Consider the following 10,452-nt stretch of genomic DNA (forward strand, 5'->3'; position numbering starts at 1 on the left):
CGGGAGGCGGAAGAAGACCTCCTCGAGGAGCTCGTCCGACAGCGGCGGTGGCATGGTGGGTGGATGTGGCCAGGGTTTCGCGGTGGGGGCGAGCCAGACCTTGCTGACAAGGGAGGCGCAAAGGAGGTGCTCGGGCTCGTCCGGCGGGAGGCGGAAGAAGACCTCCTCGAGGAGCTCGTCTGGTAGCGGTGGCGGCATGGTGGGTGGATGCGGCCAGGGTTTCGCGGGGAAGGAGCAGGTACATGGGGATGGGGAGGTAAATGGACTGCGGGTTGAATTCCGAAAACTACAGGGGTGTTTCTATAAAAACGAAATGTTTTTCTGTTTGTATCACTTAAAAACATACCGCGGGTTGAATACCGGAAAATCGAAGGGTGTTTTTGCAAAATTACCGCGACGGACGACAGAAGCGCTGCGCGCTTTATTATTAGGGGAGAAAGTGTGATTGGATTAAGGGGGAGGGAGGGCCCCACTCCGTTGAAATCAGGGGGACAATGTTTAGTTGAATGGAATGGGAAAACTCTATTTACCGTGCGTTGCGGCAAATTGCCACGCCTTCCTTCGCATAGAGAAAATGCTAGCAATCTGGGCTGATCCATTAAGAGTTACTGGAATGCCGGTTTTAGGAACCTTCTATACTTTCTGAGTCGGTTATTTTTGGTTTTTGGAACTTTTTAGAAGATTCCCTGAACCTGTTTTTCGGTTGTTTTTCCTGTTTTTGTTTCAAAAATGTTTTGGATTTTCAATTTTGTTTTAGAATTTGGAAAAATGTACCGTAATTTGAAAAAATGTTCCGAAATTTGAAATAATGTTCCAGAATTTTGAAAAAATCTTCTGGAATTTGAAAAAATATTTTGGATTTTTTATCAAAATGTTTTGGATTTTTCAAAAAAATGTTTTGGAATTTGAAAAATATTCTGAATTTTCAAAAAATATTCTGGAATTTGAAAAAGAGTTCCAGAATTTGAAAAAATGTTCTGGAACTTGAAAAATATAGAAAAACAATTATTAGATTTTTTGAAACAAAAAAATAAGCTGGGCCGGCCCAGTTAGGGGCGAGCCAAAGATGGGGTGGCCCAGTCGGGGGCGCCACCCCTGTGCGGCGTGTGACTCCTTGCCGCAACGCCCGGGGAATAGGAGGTCCCAAAGGAATGGTCCGTAAAGACCCCGTATTAAGTCCGTAGATGTCGCACTTTTGCTAATCTTATGGGCCGCGCTAGGGGTCGGCCGACGGATGCGCTAGAAACAGCCACCGCATGGATAGTCGTTTCCTTTTTGAGTCGTTCGATCTAAGAGCATATCCACTCGTTGGCCCCTCAAGAGCTACTTTTCAGCCGGTTGGGGTCATGCCGGCAAAAAAATTGGCATGGGGGAAAAGTTTTCCAGCCATGTCCCCACCCAACACTAGAAGACAAGAGAGATGAGAGAAAAAGAGATGAAGTGGGCGAGAGGCATGCACGTGGGTGGGCCTATTGCATGCAAGAGAGAGAGAGAGAGAGGAGAGAGGGAGTGGAAGGTTGATAGTAAGCTTGTTGCATGCAAATAATAGCGTCGGCGCCCCCGCCCCCCCTAGCGCGCTCGGTTTGGCCTGGGACCGCCGGGGCCAATTTTGGCTCTAACCGGTAAAAAACGGGCTCCTCAGGACGCGAATGGGCCATGTTTCCCCGCCGATGACAAAAAATGGCCTTGGGGAGGGGCCTGTTGGGGGCGCGACTGGAGATCCTCTAACAATGTGAATCCGCTTATCCAATAACAACTTCATAAAACAACCGCTCTGTTTCAGAAACACGTCATTGATCGCCCGACCCCGACATGTTTGGAACAAGTGCGGCGTTGTCGCTAGCCATCGCAAAAATTAGTTGCCGCCGGCGCGCGTCCCTCCTCCTGCAACTCCTTACACACCATATCGCCCATCAAATGGTTGGATGGGATGCTAATCGACCTCATCGAGGTGTCCTCCTTCGAGAACAGGCGCGACAATTGTTCTCAGCTCCGACTGTCGGCGGGGGACTTTCGACGCGAGCTGAAGCTTCAACCTGGTTCAGAAACCCTACCGGTGTCTTTCCAGAAGCTTCTACGACCAGATCACATCAAGAAAATTGGATTAGTACGTGTCTCTCAAACATATGCGTCTCTGAATCTGAAAAACACTATGTATAGAAATAAAGCTCCTTGTGTAATCCTGAAACACTATTGTTAGTTGTGTAACTGAAACACTTTATACATAAACAACCTGTTCGTTACTTGTTGATCACCATGTACATAAACAACCTACTATTTGTGTACAGAAACAACCTATTTGTGTAATTCTGAACCTGAAACACTATTGTTTTCTTGTTTGTGGTACAAAAAACCTTCTAGTCTTCTATTTGTGTAACTAAAACATGGCCTGTATTTTTAGTTGCATTTCTCTCTTGTTTGTTACTTGTTGATCACCATGAATCTAAAACAGAAACATGACAAACTCTCTGTTGATCATTATTTGTGTAACTGAAAACATGTTAGGAACTGATGACTGAACTCATAAATTTATTTCTGAAAACAAGACAAGAAGTGTTGATTCCATGGAGATGAAAAAATGAATGTTGTTTGTTTGCAAAAAAATATGGTTTCAGAAACACCTCTCTGTTTCTCTGTGATAAATTTATTTCTGAAGCACCTCTCTGTTTCTCTCTATAAAACAATTGTGGCTTGTTTGCAGGAAGCTGGCGCTGAAGAGGAAGAGAGCTATGTCGAAGGCAACTTTGGTGGTGGTGGTGAAGATTCAAAAGGTTTGTTGCATGCTCATGATGTAGTGCAAGATGATTTACATGATGGAGTGGTCTCATCGCAGCCACTGCCACCATATGTTGCATAGTGTTTGACACACTTGACGATGCACAAAAATTCTACAATGACTATGCTTTCAAGTTGGGGTTCGAGACGCATATATCTTCCACAAAGTTCAACGAGAAGACGGGGCAGAAGAAAGAGGATGCAATACTAATCAAGAGGGTCTTGAGTGTGTGCATGCTAGAAATCCCGGTAAAGCGGAAACAAGTAGCACCTTGAAGAGCGTTGCAACAGAAACCAGCAATTCCAGCAGACATCCTAGCGCCGGAATGGATGTAACAAGAAAACGTCAGAACAATAAGATGCTCCATCATGATTGTAAGGCGCATATGATTGTTGGGATTAGGGATGCGAGATGGACCGTCGCTTGCTTTGTTGCAGAGCATACACATGCGAGATGGACCAACCAGAGCATGTTAGGTACTACCGCTCATGCTGAAAAATGCCTGCCGAGGATTCCCAACTCTTGTTGACGTTTCATGATGCCAACCTATCAACTTCAGATTGCATGGGTGTCCTTGGAAGAATCCATGGAGGTGTCACGAGGATACTCCCATATGTGAAGAGAGATGTTTTGAATGAACGTGCAAAGCTATGGAAAGGGATATCATTCCGGGACATGGATATGGCAGCCAAATACTTTGAGAGAAGGAAGGCCAAGAATCCTGATTTTTTTCTTTGCCGTGCAAAAAGATTCTGCGACAAACTTGGTGATTGCATTGTTTTGGGTTCATGGAAGGACAAGGGCGTTGTACCCAAAGTACAAAGATTGTTTATTCTTTGATACAACATTCTGCATCAATAGATATAACATGCTTTTTTCTCTTATAGTTGGCGTCAACAATCACCTACATACCATTGCTCTGGGATGTGCCTTGTTGCCGGATGAGTTAATTGAAGCACTCAAGTGGGTGTTTGAGTGGATGGTTGCAATGAATAACGAACATCCAACAAACATAATGACCGGCCAGGACTAGGTAATGGAAACAACTATTTTGATGAAGTTTTCCCAAACACCTACGATAGGTGTTGCAAGTTTCATGTATTTAGCATTGCTCGATCTAAGTTTGGAAGGCTGCTGAGCAGAGATGAAACATTTACTCACGTGTTTTATACTTGCATCAATGAATCAAAAACTACTGAGGAATTTGAGGTCACATGGTAGCACTGTTGCGTTGTTTTGAAGTTTGTGAAAACAAACACCTGAAGAACATGTGGCTTACAAGGTACATGTGGGCTCCAACATACTTCAAAAACAATTTCTTCCCGTTTACAATCACAATGGGCGGGTCCTAGGGACTCAACTCATATTTCAAGATGATGATCCGTCCAGCTGATTCTGTTTAGAGGTTTGTGTAGCAATACGAAACGTGACAGGAAACAATGCTTGATCGTGAGGACAATGCTGGCTTCACGGGACAAACAACCGCTCCGCCACTATACTCTCATATGCGAGCTTCAGTATACCAAAATAACGCCAAAAAAATTGTGCTAGCTTGAGTCCATTTATGCTTTGCTTTATGACCTTTATTTCATTTTTGTGATGTTGCAGGTACAACATTGAGTGCCAAGCTTCTGGTTATTACACATGAAACATGTTTGGTAAGTTCCTGAAACAAGTGACTACATCTACTGGCTTCATTATCAACCTAGACCTTGTGTACCAAGGACAAGGCCTAAAGTTCCATCTAACATCAAGCTTGTATGAGAACCCCAAGGTCTTTTCTGTGCATGTTATGATGGAAGAAGCTCAGTTTCAATGTAGTTGTCAGTACTTTGCGATGAATGGCTTGATTTGTGCACACATAATTATGGTGATGGCGCACTTAAATGTGCAAGTTATTCCACAACAATACTTGTTGGAGAGGTGGTCTGAAGAAGCAACAACAAGCATGGGCAGAACTGGGCGATTGCTGGACTTGGGCACCCCTCAACAAACACGTTGAAATATAATTCCTTATGCCGAAGGTTGACATGGCCCGCCTCCAGTGCATGTTCTAATGATAATGCCTACAGAATTTTAGATGAATCAATAAAGGTTCTTGAACCTGCCATAGCAGCGGCAAAGAGGGGAGTGTCGGTGTCAAAACCGACATAACTTGGGTAGGGGGTCCCGAGTTGTGGATCTTGGATCAATGAGGAACAGGTAAACACACGGACAATATTTACCCAGATTCAGGCCCTCTCAAAGAGGTAAAACCCTATGTCCTGCTTGATTATATGGATGAGTGTATGCTGATTACAAAGTCGATCTACCATGAGATCAGATGAGCTAAACCCTAGATGGTGGTTCTATCCTCTACAAACTAAAACCCTCTAATTTATATAGACACAGGGGTACCTAGGGTTACATATGGTCGGTTACCATCAAGGAATAAACATTCCAATTCTATCATCTTGACTTGGAGCACACTCAAGGCTTGAGAGGTTTCCTTCATGAACACAACATCGTCTTATAGTTCGGCCCTTAAGTAACAGTCATAGAGGGGCCCACGTGTTTGGCTTATAGAGATAGACCAGTGGCGCGAAGACCCCTTAGTCTCGGACTCCGTTAGTAGCCCCCGAACTAGACACGAATGTCGGGGTCTAGATTCCCAACAACTTCTTGTGCCCAAAGTCTCCGGCTTGCGAGGCAAGTTCTTCTCCCCATCTATGTTTGACGACGTTAATTCGGGCACCACTGTGTTCCTGATTGTCGAAGCGTCGTGGGGCCCACAATATTGACTTTCCTGCACAAGATTCCTGCGCGTTGATGGGAGGCGGACGGTCCGATGGTCTTTTATAGAAATGCCCCTTGTCGGTCGAAGGAAAAACCCCTATTTAATGTTGGGCATGCGACGAACAACGCATCCTATTCCCCAACCACCGAGAGCAACAACCCAGGGAGCCCAGAAACATGGCAACCATTCCAAGCTCTACCTCATGCCCTCATGCCCCCTCCTGGGCGACTGGGCAAGCTGTTCATGTTGGGGAACGTTGCATGGGAAACAAAAAAATTCCTACGCTCATCAAGATCAACCTATGGAGATCAACAACTATGAGAGGCGGGTGTATCTACATACCCTTGTAGATCGCTAAGCGAAAGCGTTAAAAAATGCGATTGATGTAGTCAAACGTCTTCGTGATCTAATCACGAACATCCCGATCAAGTGTTGAATGGACAACACCTCCGCATTTAGCACATGAAAGGCTCGATGACGCCTCCACCTCCTTGATCCACCGAGCGATGGTGAAGAAGTAGCTTGATTTCTCCGGCAGCACGACGGCGTGGTGGCGGCGGTGGTGGAGCTGTCCTGACGCGGCTTCCCCAAGTGGTGCAGTGAGATAATGAGAGAGAGGAAGTACAAGAGAGAGAAGAGGGCAACGTCGTGGATGTTTTCTGGTGCGACTGCCCTCCCTCCCCTCTAGTATATATAGGAGTGAGGGAGGAGGGGTGGCACCCTAGGGTTTCCCCTAGGGTGGGGCGGCGGCCACATGAGGTGGCTTGGCCCCCAAGCTTGGTGGGGCGCCGGCCTACTCTGGGCCAGCCCACCTCCTTGGTTGCAAGGGCTTAGGTGGGAGGGGTGACCATCCCACCAAGGGCTGGTGAGCCACCTCTCATAGCCCATGGGGCCCTCCAGGCCAGGTGGACTTTCCCGGTGGACCCCCTGAATTCTTCTAGAACCTCCATCACAAAACAGGTAACCTTTCGGGACTCTTCTGAAACACGAACACCAACTTTGCATTTATCAATCTTTACCTCCGGACCATTTTGTAGCTCCCCATCATGTCCGAGATCTTATTCAGGACTCCGAACAACCTTCGGTCACCATCACAATAACTCAACTATACTATGTCGTCACCGAATGTTAAGTGTGCAGACCTTGCGGGTTCGAGAACTATGTAGACATGACCGAGACACCTCTACGGTCAATAACCAATAGAGGGATCTGGGATCCTACATATTCTACGAAGATCTATATCGGTTGAACCACGAGGCAAGGATTCAACTAATCCCGTATGTTGTTCCCTTTGTCCATAGGTATGTTACTTGCCCGAGATTCCATCATCGTATCTCCATACCTAGTTCAATCTCGTTATCGACAAGTCTCTTTACTCGTTCCGTAATACAAGATCACGTGACTAACTCCTTAGTCACATTTCTTGCAAGCTTATTGTGATGCCGTATTACCGAGAGGGCCTCGAGATACCTCTTCGTCACACAGAGTGACTAATCCAAGTCTTGATCCATGCCAACTCAATAGACACCCTCGGAGATACCTGTAGAGCATATTTATAATCACCGAGTTTCGTTGTGACGTATGATACACACAAGGCATTCCTTCGGTGTCACAGAGTTGCATGATCTCATGGTCATAGGAACAAATACATTGACATGCACAAAGCAACAACAGTAAACTTGATACGATCAAACACCATGCTTACGGTTTGGGTCTTGTCCATCACATAATTCTCCTAATGATGTGATCCTGTTATCAAATGACAACTCATGTCTGTGGCTAGGAAACCTTAGCCATGTTTGATCAACGAGCTAATCCAGTAGAGGCTTACTAGGGCCACTTTGTTGTCTATGTATCCACACGTGTAGTTGAATTTTCGATCAATACAATCATAGCATGGATAATAAACAATTATTATGAGCAAGGAAATGTAATAATAACAACTTTATTATGGCCCCTAGGGCATATTGCCAATAGTTTCCCACTTGCACTGGAGTCAATAATATAGTATTACAAGGTAATGATTCTAACACACATAGAGTTCTGGTGCTGATCATGTTTTGCTCGTGGAAGAGGTTCAGCCAACAGATCTGCAACACTTAGATCTGTATGTACTTTGAAGTGGCGCTTTATGTGTCTGGTCCTTTTGTGAAACCTTGGTTCCTTGGCTAGAGCAATGGTACCAGTGTTGTCACAAAACAAGGTCTCTAGTTCCAGTGCACTGGGCACAACTCCAAGATCTGTCATGAACTACTTCATCCAGACACCTTCCTTCGCTGCTTCCGAAGCAGCTATATATTCCACTTCGCATGTAGAATTAGCTACCACACTTTGCTTGAAACTGCACCAGCTTTCCGCTCCACCACTCAGAATAAATACGTATCCGGATTAATACTTAGAGTCATTCGGATCAGCGTCAAAGCTTGTATCGACGTAACCTTTTACGACAAGCTCATGATCACCACCATAAATGAATAACATCTCCTTAGTACTTTTTAGGTACTTAAGGATATTCTTGACCGTTATCCAGTGTTCCACTCTTGGATCACTTCGAAACCTTCCGTCCATACTTATGGCAAGGCTAAATATGGTCTTGTGCATATCATCGCATACATTATAGAGCCTATGGCTGAAGCATAGGGGATGACACTCATCTTTTCTTTATCCTCTGTAGTCGTTGGGCATTGAGTCTTACTCAACTTCACACCTTGCAAGACAGGAAAGAACCCCTTCTTGGACTGATCCATTTTGAACTTCTTCAAAACCTTATCAAGGTATGTGCTTTGTGAAAGTCCTATTAAGCGTCTCGATCTATGTCTATAGATCTTGATGCCTAATATGTAAACAACTTATCCAAGGTCTTTCATTCAAAATCTCTTATTCAGATATATTTTCACGCTTTCTAAAAGTTCTATATTGTTTCCAATCAGCAATATGTCATCCACATATAATATTGGAAACGCTATAGAGCTCCCACTCACTTTCTTGTAAATACAAGCTTCTCCATAAACTTGTATAAACCCAAATGCTTTGATCACCTCATCAAAGCAAAGATTCCAACTCTAAGATGCCTGCACGAGTTCATAAATGGATCACTGGAGCTTGCATACTTTGTCAGAATTCTCTGGATCGAAAAAACCTTCTTGTTGCATCGTATACAACTCTTCCTTAGGAAACAAAATGGAACGCTGTTTTGACATCCATCTTCCATATTTCATAATCGAAAAATGCAGCTATTGCCAACATGATTTTGACGAACTTAAGCATCGCTACAGGTGAGAAAGTTTGTGTGTAGTCAACTCCTTGAACTTGTGAAAACCCCTTTGCCACAAGTTGAGCTTTATAGACAGTGACATTATCGTCTGTGTAAGTGTTCCTGTTAAAGATCCATTTGTTCTGAATAGCCTTTAGACCTTCAGGTAATACTTCCAAAGTCCACACTTTGTTTTCATACATGGATCCCATCTTGGATTTCATGGTCTCTAACCATTTGTGGGAATCCGGGCCCACCATCGCTTCTCCATAGCTCGTAGGTTTATCAGTGTACAACAACATGATCACTAAGACAGGATTACCATACCACTCAGGAGCAATATATGTCCTTGTCGACCTACGAGGTTTGATAGTAACTTGATCAGAAGCTTCATGATCCCCATCATTAGCTTCCTCTTCAACTGATGTAGGCACCATAGGAACATCTTCCTGCGTCGATCTACCCTCTGGGTGAAGTGAAAGTTCAATAACCACATCAACTTCAATATTCCTCCCACTCAATTCTTTCTAGAGAAACACTTTCTCAAGAAAGTACCCATTCTTAGAGACAACTTTGCCCTCAAATCTGAAATAGAAGGTGTACCCAACTATTTCCTTTGGATATCCTATGAAGATCCATTTATCCGCTTTGGGTTCGAGCTTATCAGGCTGAAGCCTTTTGACATAAGCATCGCATCTCCAAACTTTAAGAAACGACATCTTAGGTTACTTGCCAAACCATAATTCATAAGGTGTCATCTCAACGGATTTTGATGGAGCCCTATTTAAAGTGAATGTCTCTCTATCTAATGCATAACCCCAAAACGGTAGTGGCAAATCACAAAGAGACATCATAGAACGTACCATATCCAATAAAGTATGATTACGACGTTCGGACACGCCATTACGTTGTTGTGTTCTAGGCGGCATGAGCTGTGAAACAATTCCACACTATCTTAAGTGCATGCCAAACTCATAAGTCATAACTCAGATATTCCCCTACTCGATCAGATCAGAGAAATTTAATCTTTTGGTTATGATGATTCTCAACTTCACTCTAAAATTGCTTGAACTTTCAAACGCTTCAGGCTTGTGCTTCATCAAGTAAATATATCCATATCCACTCAAATCATCAGTGAAGGTGAGAAAGTAATGATATCCACCACACGCCTCAACACTCATTGGATTGCACACATCAGTATGTACGATCTCCAACAAGTGACTTGCCGGTTCCATTGTACCGAAAAACGGGGTTTTAGTCATCTTTACCATGAGGCATGGTTCGCATGTGTCAAGTGATTCAAAATCAAGTGACTGCAAAAGTCTATCAACATGAAGCTCCTTCATGCGTTTTACACCAATATGACCTAAGCGGTAGCGCCACAAGAAAGTGGTACTATCATTATTAACTGTACATCTTTTGGCATCAATGTTATAAATATGTGTATCGTCACTATCGAGATTCAACAAGAATAAACCGTTCACATTGGGTGCAAGACCATAAAAGATATTACTCATATAAATAGAACAACCATTATTCTCTAATTTAAATGAGTAACCGTCTCGCACTAAACAAGATCCAGGTATAATGTTCATGTTCAATGCATGCACCAGTTAGCAATTATTTAGGTTCATCACTAATCCCGAC

Source organism: Hordeum vulgare, chromosome 4H (assembly GCF_904849725.1).
Source record: "Hordeum vulgare subsp. vulgare chromosome 4H, MorexV3_pseudomolecules_assembly, whole genome shotgun sequence".
NCBI lineage: Eukaryota > Viridiplantae > Streptophyta > Magnoliopsida > Poales > Poaceae > Hordeum > Hordeum vulgare.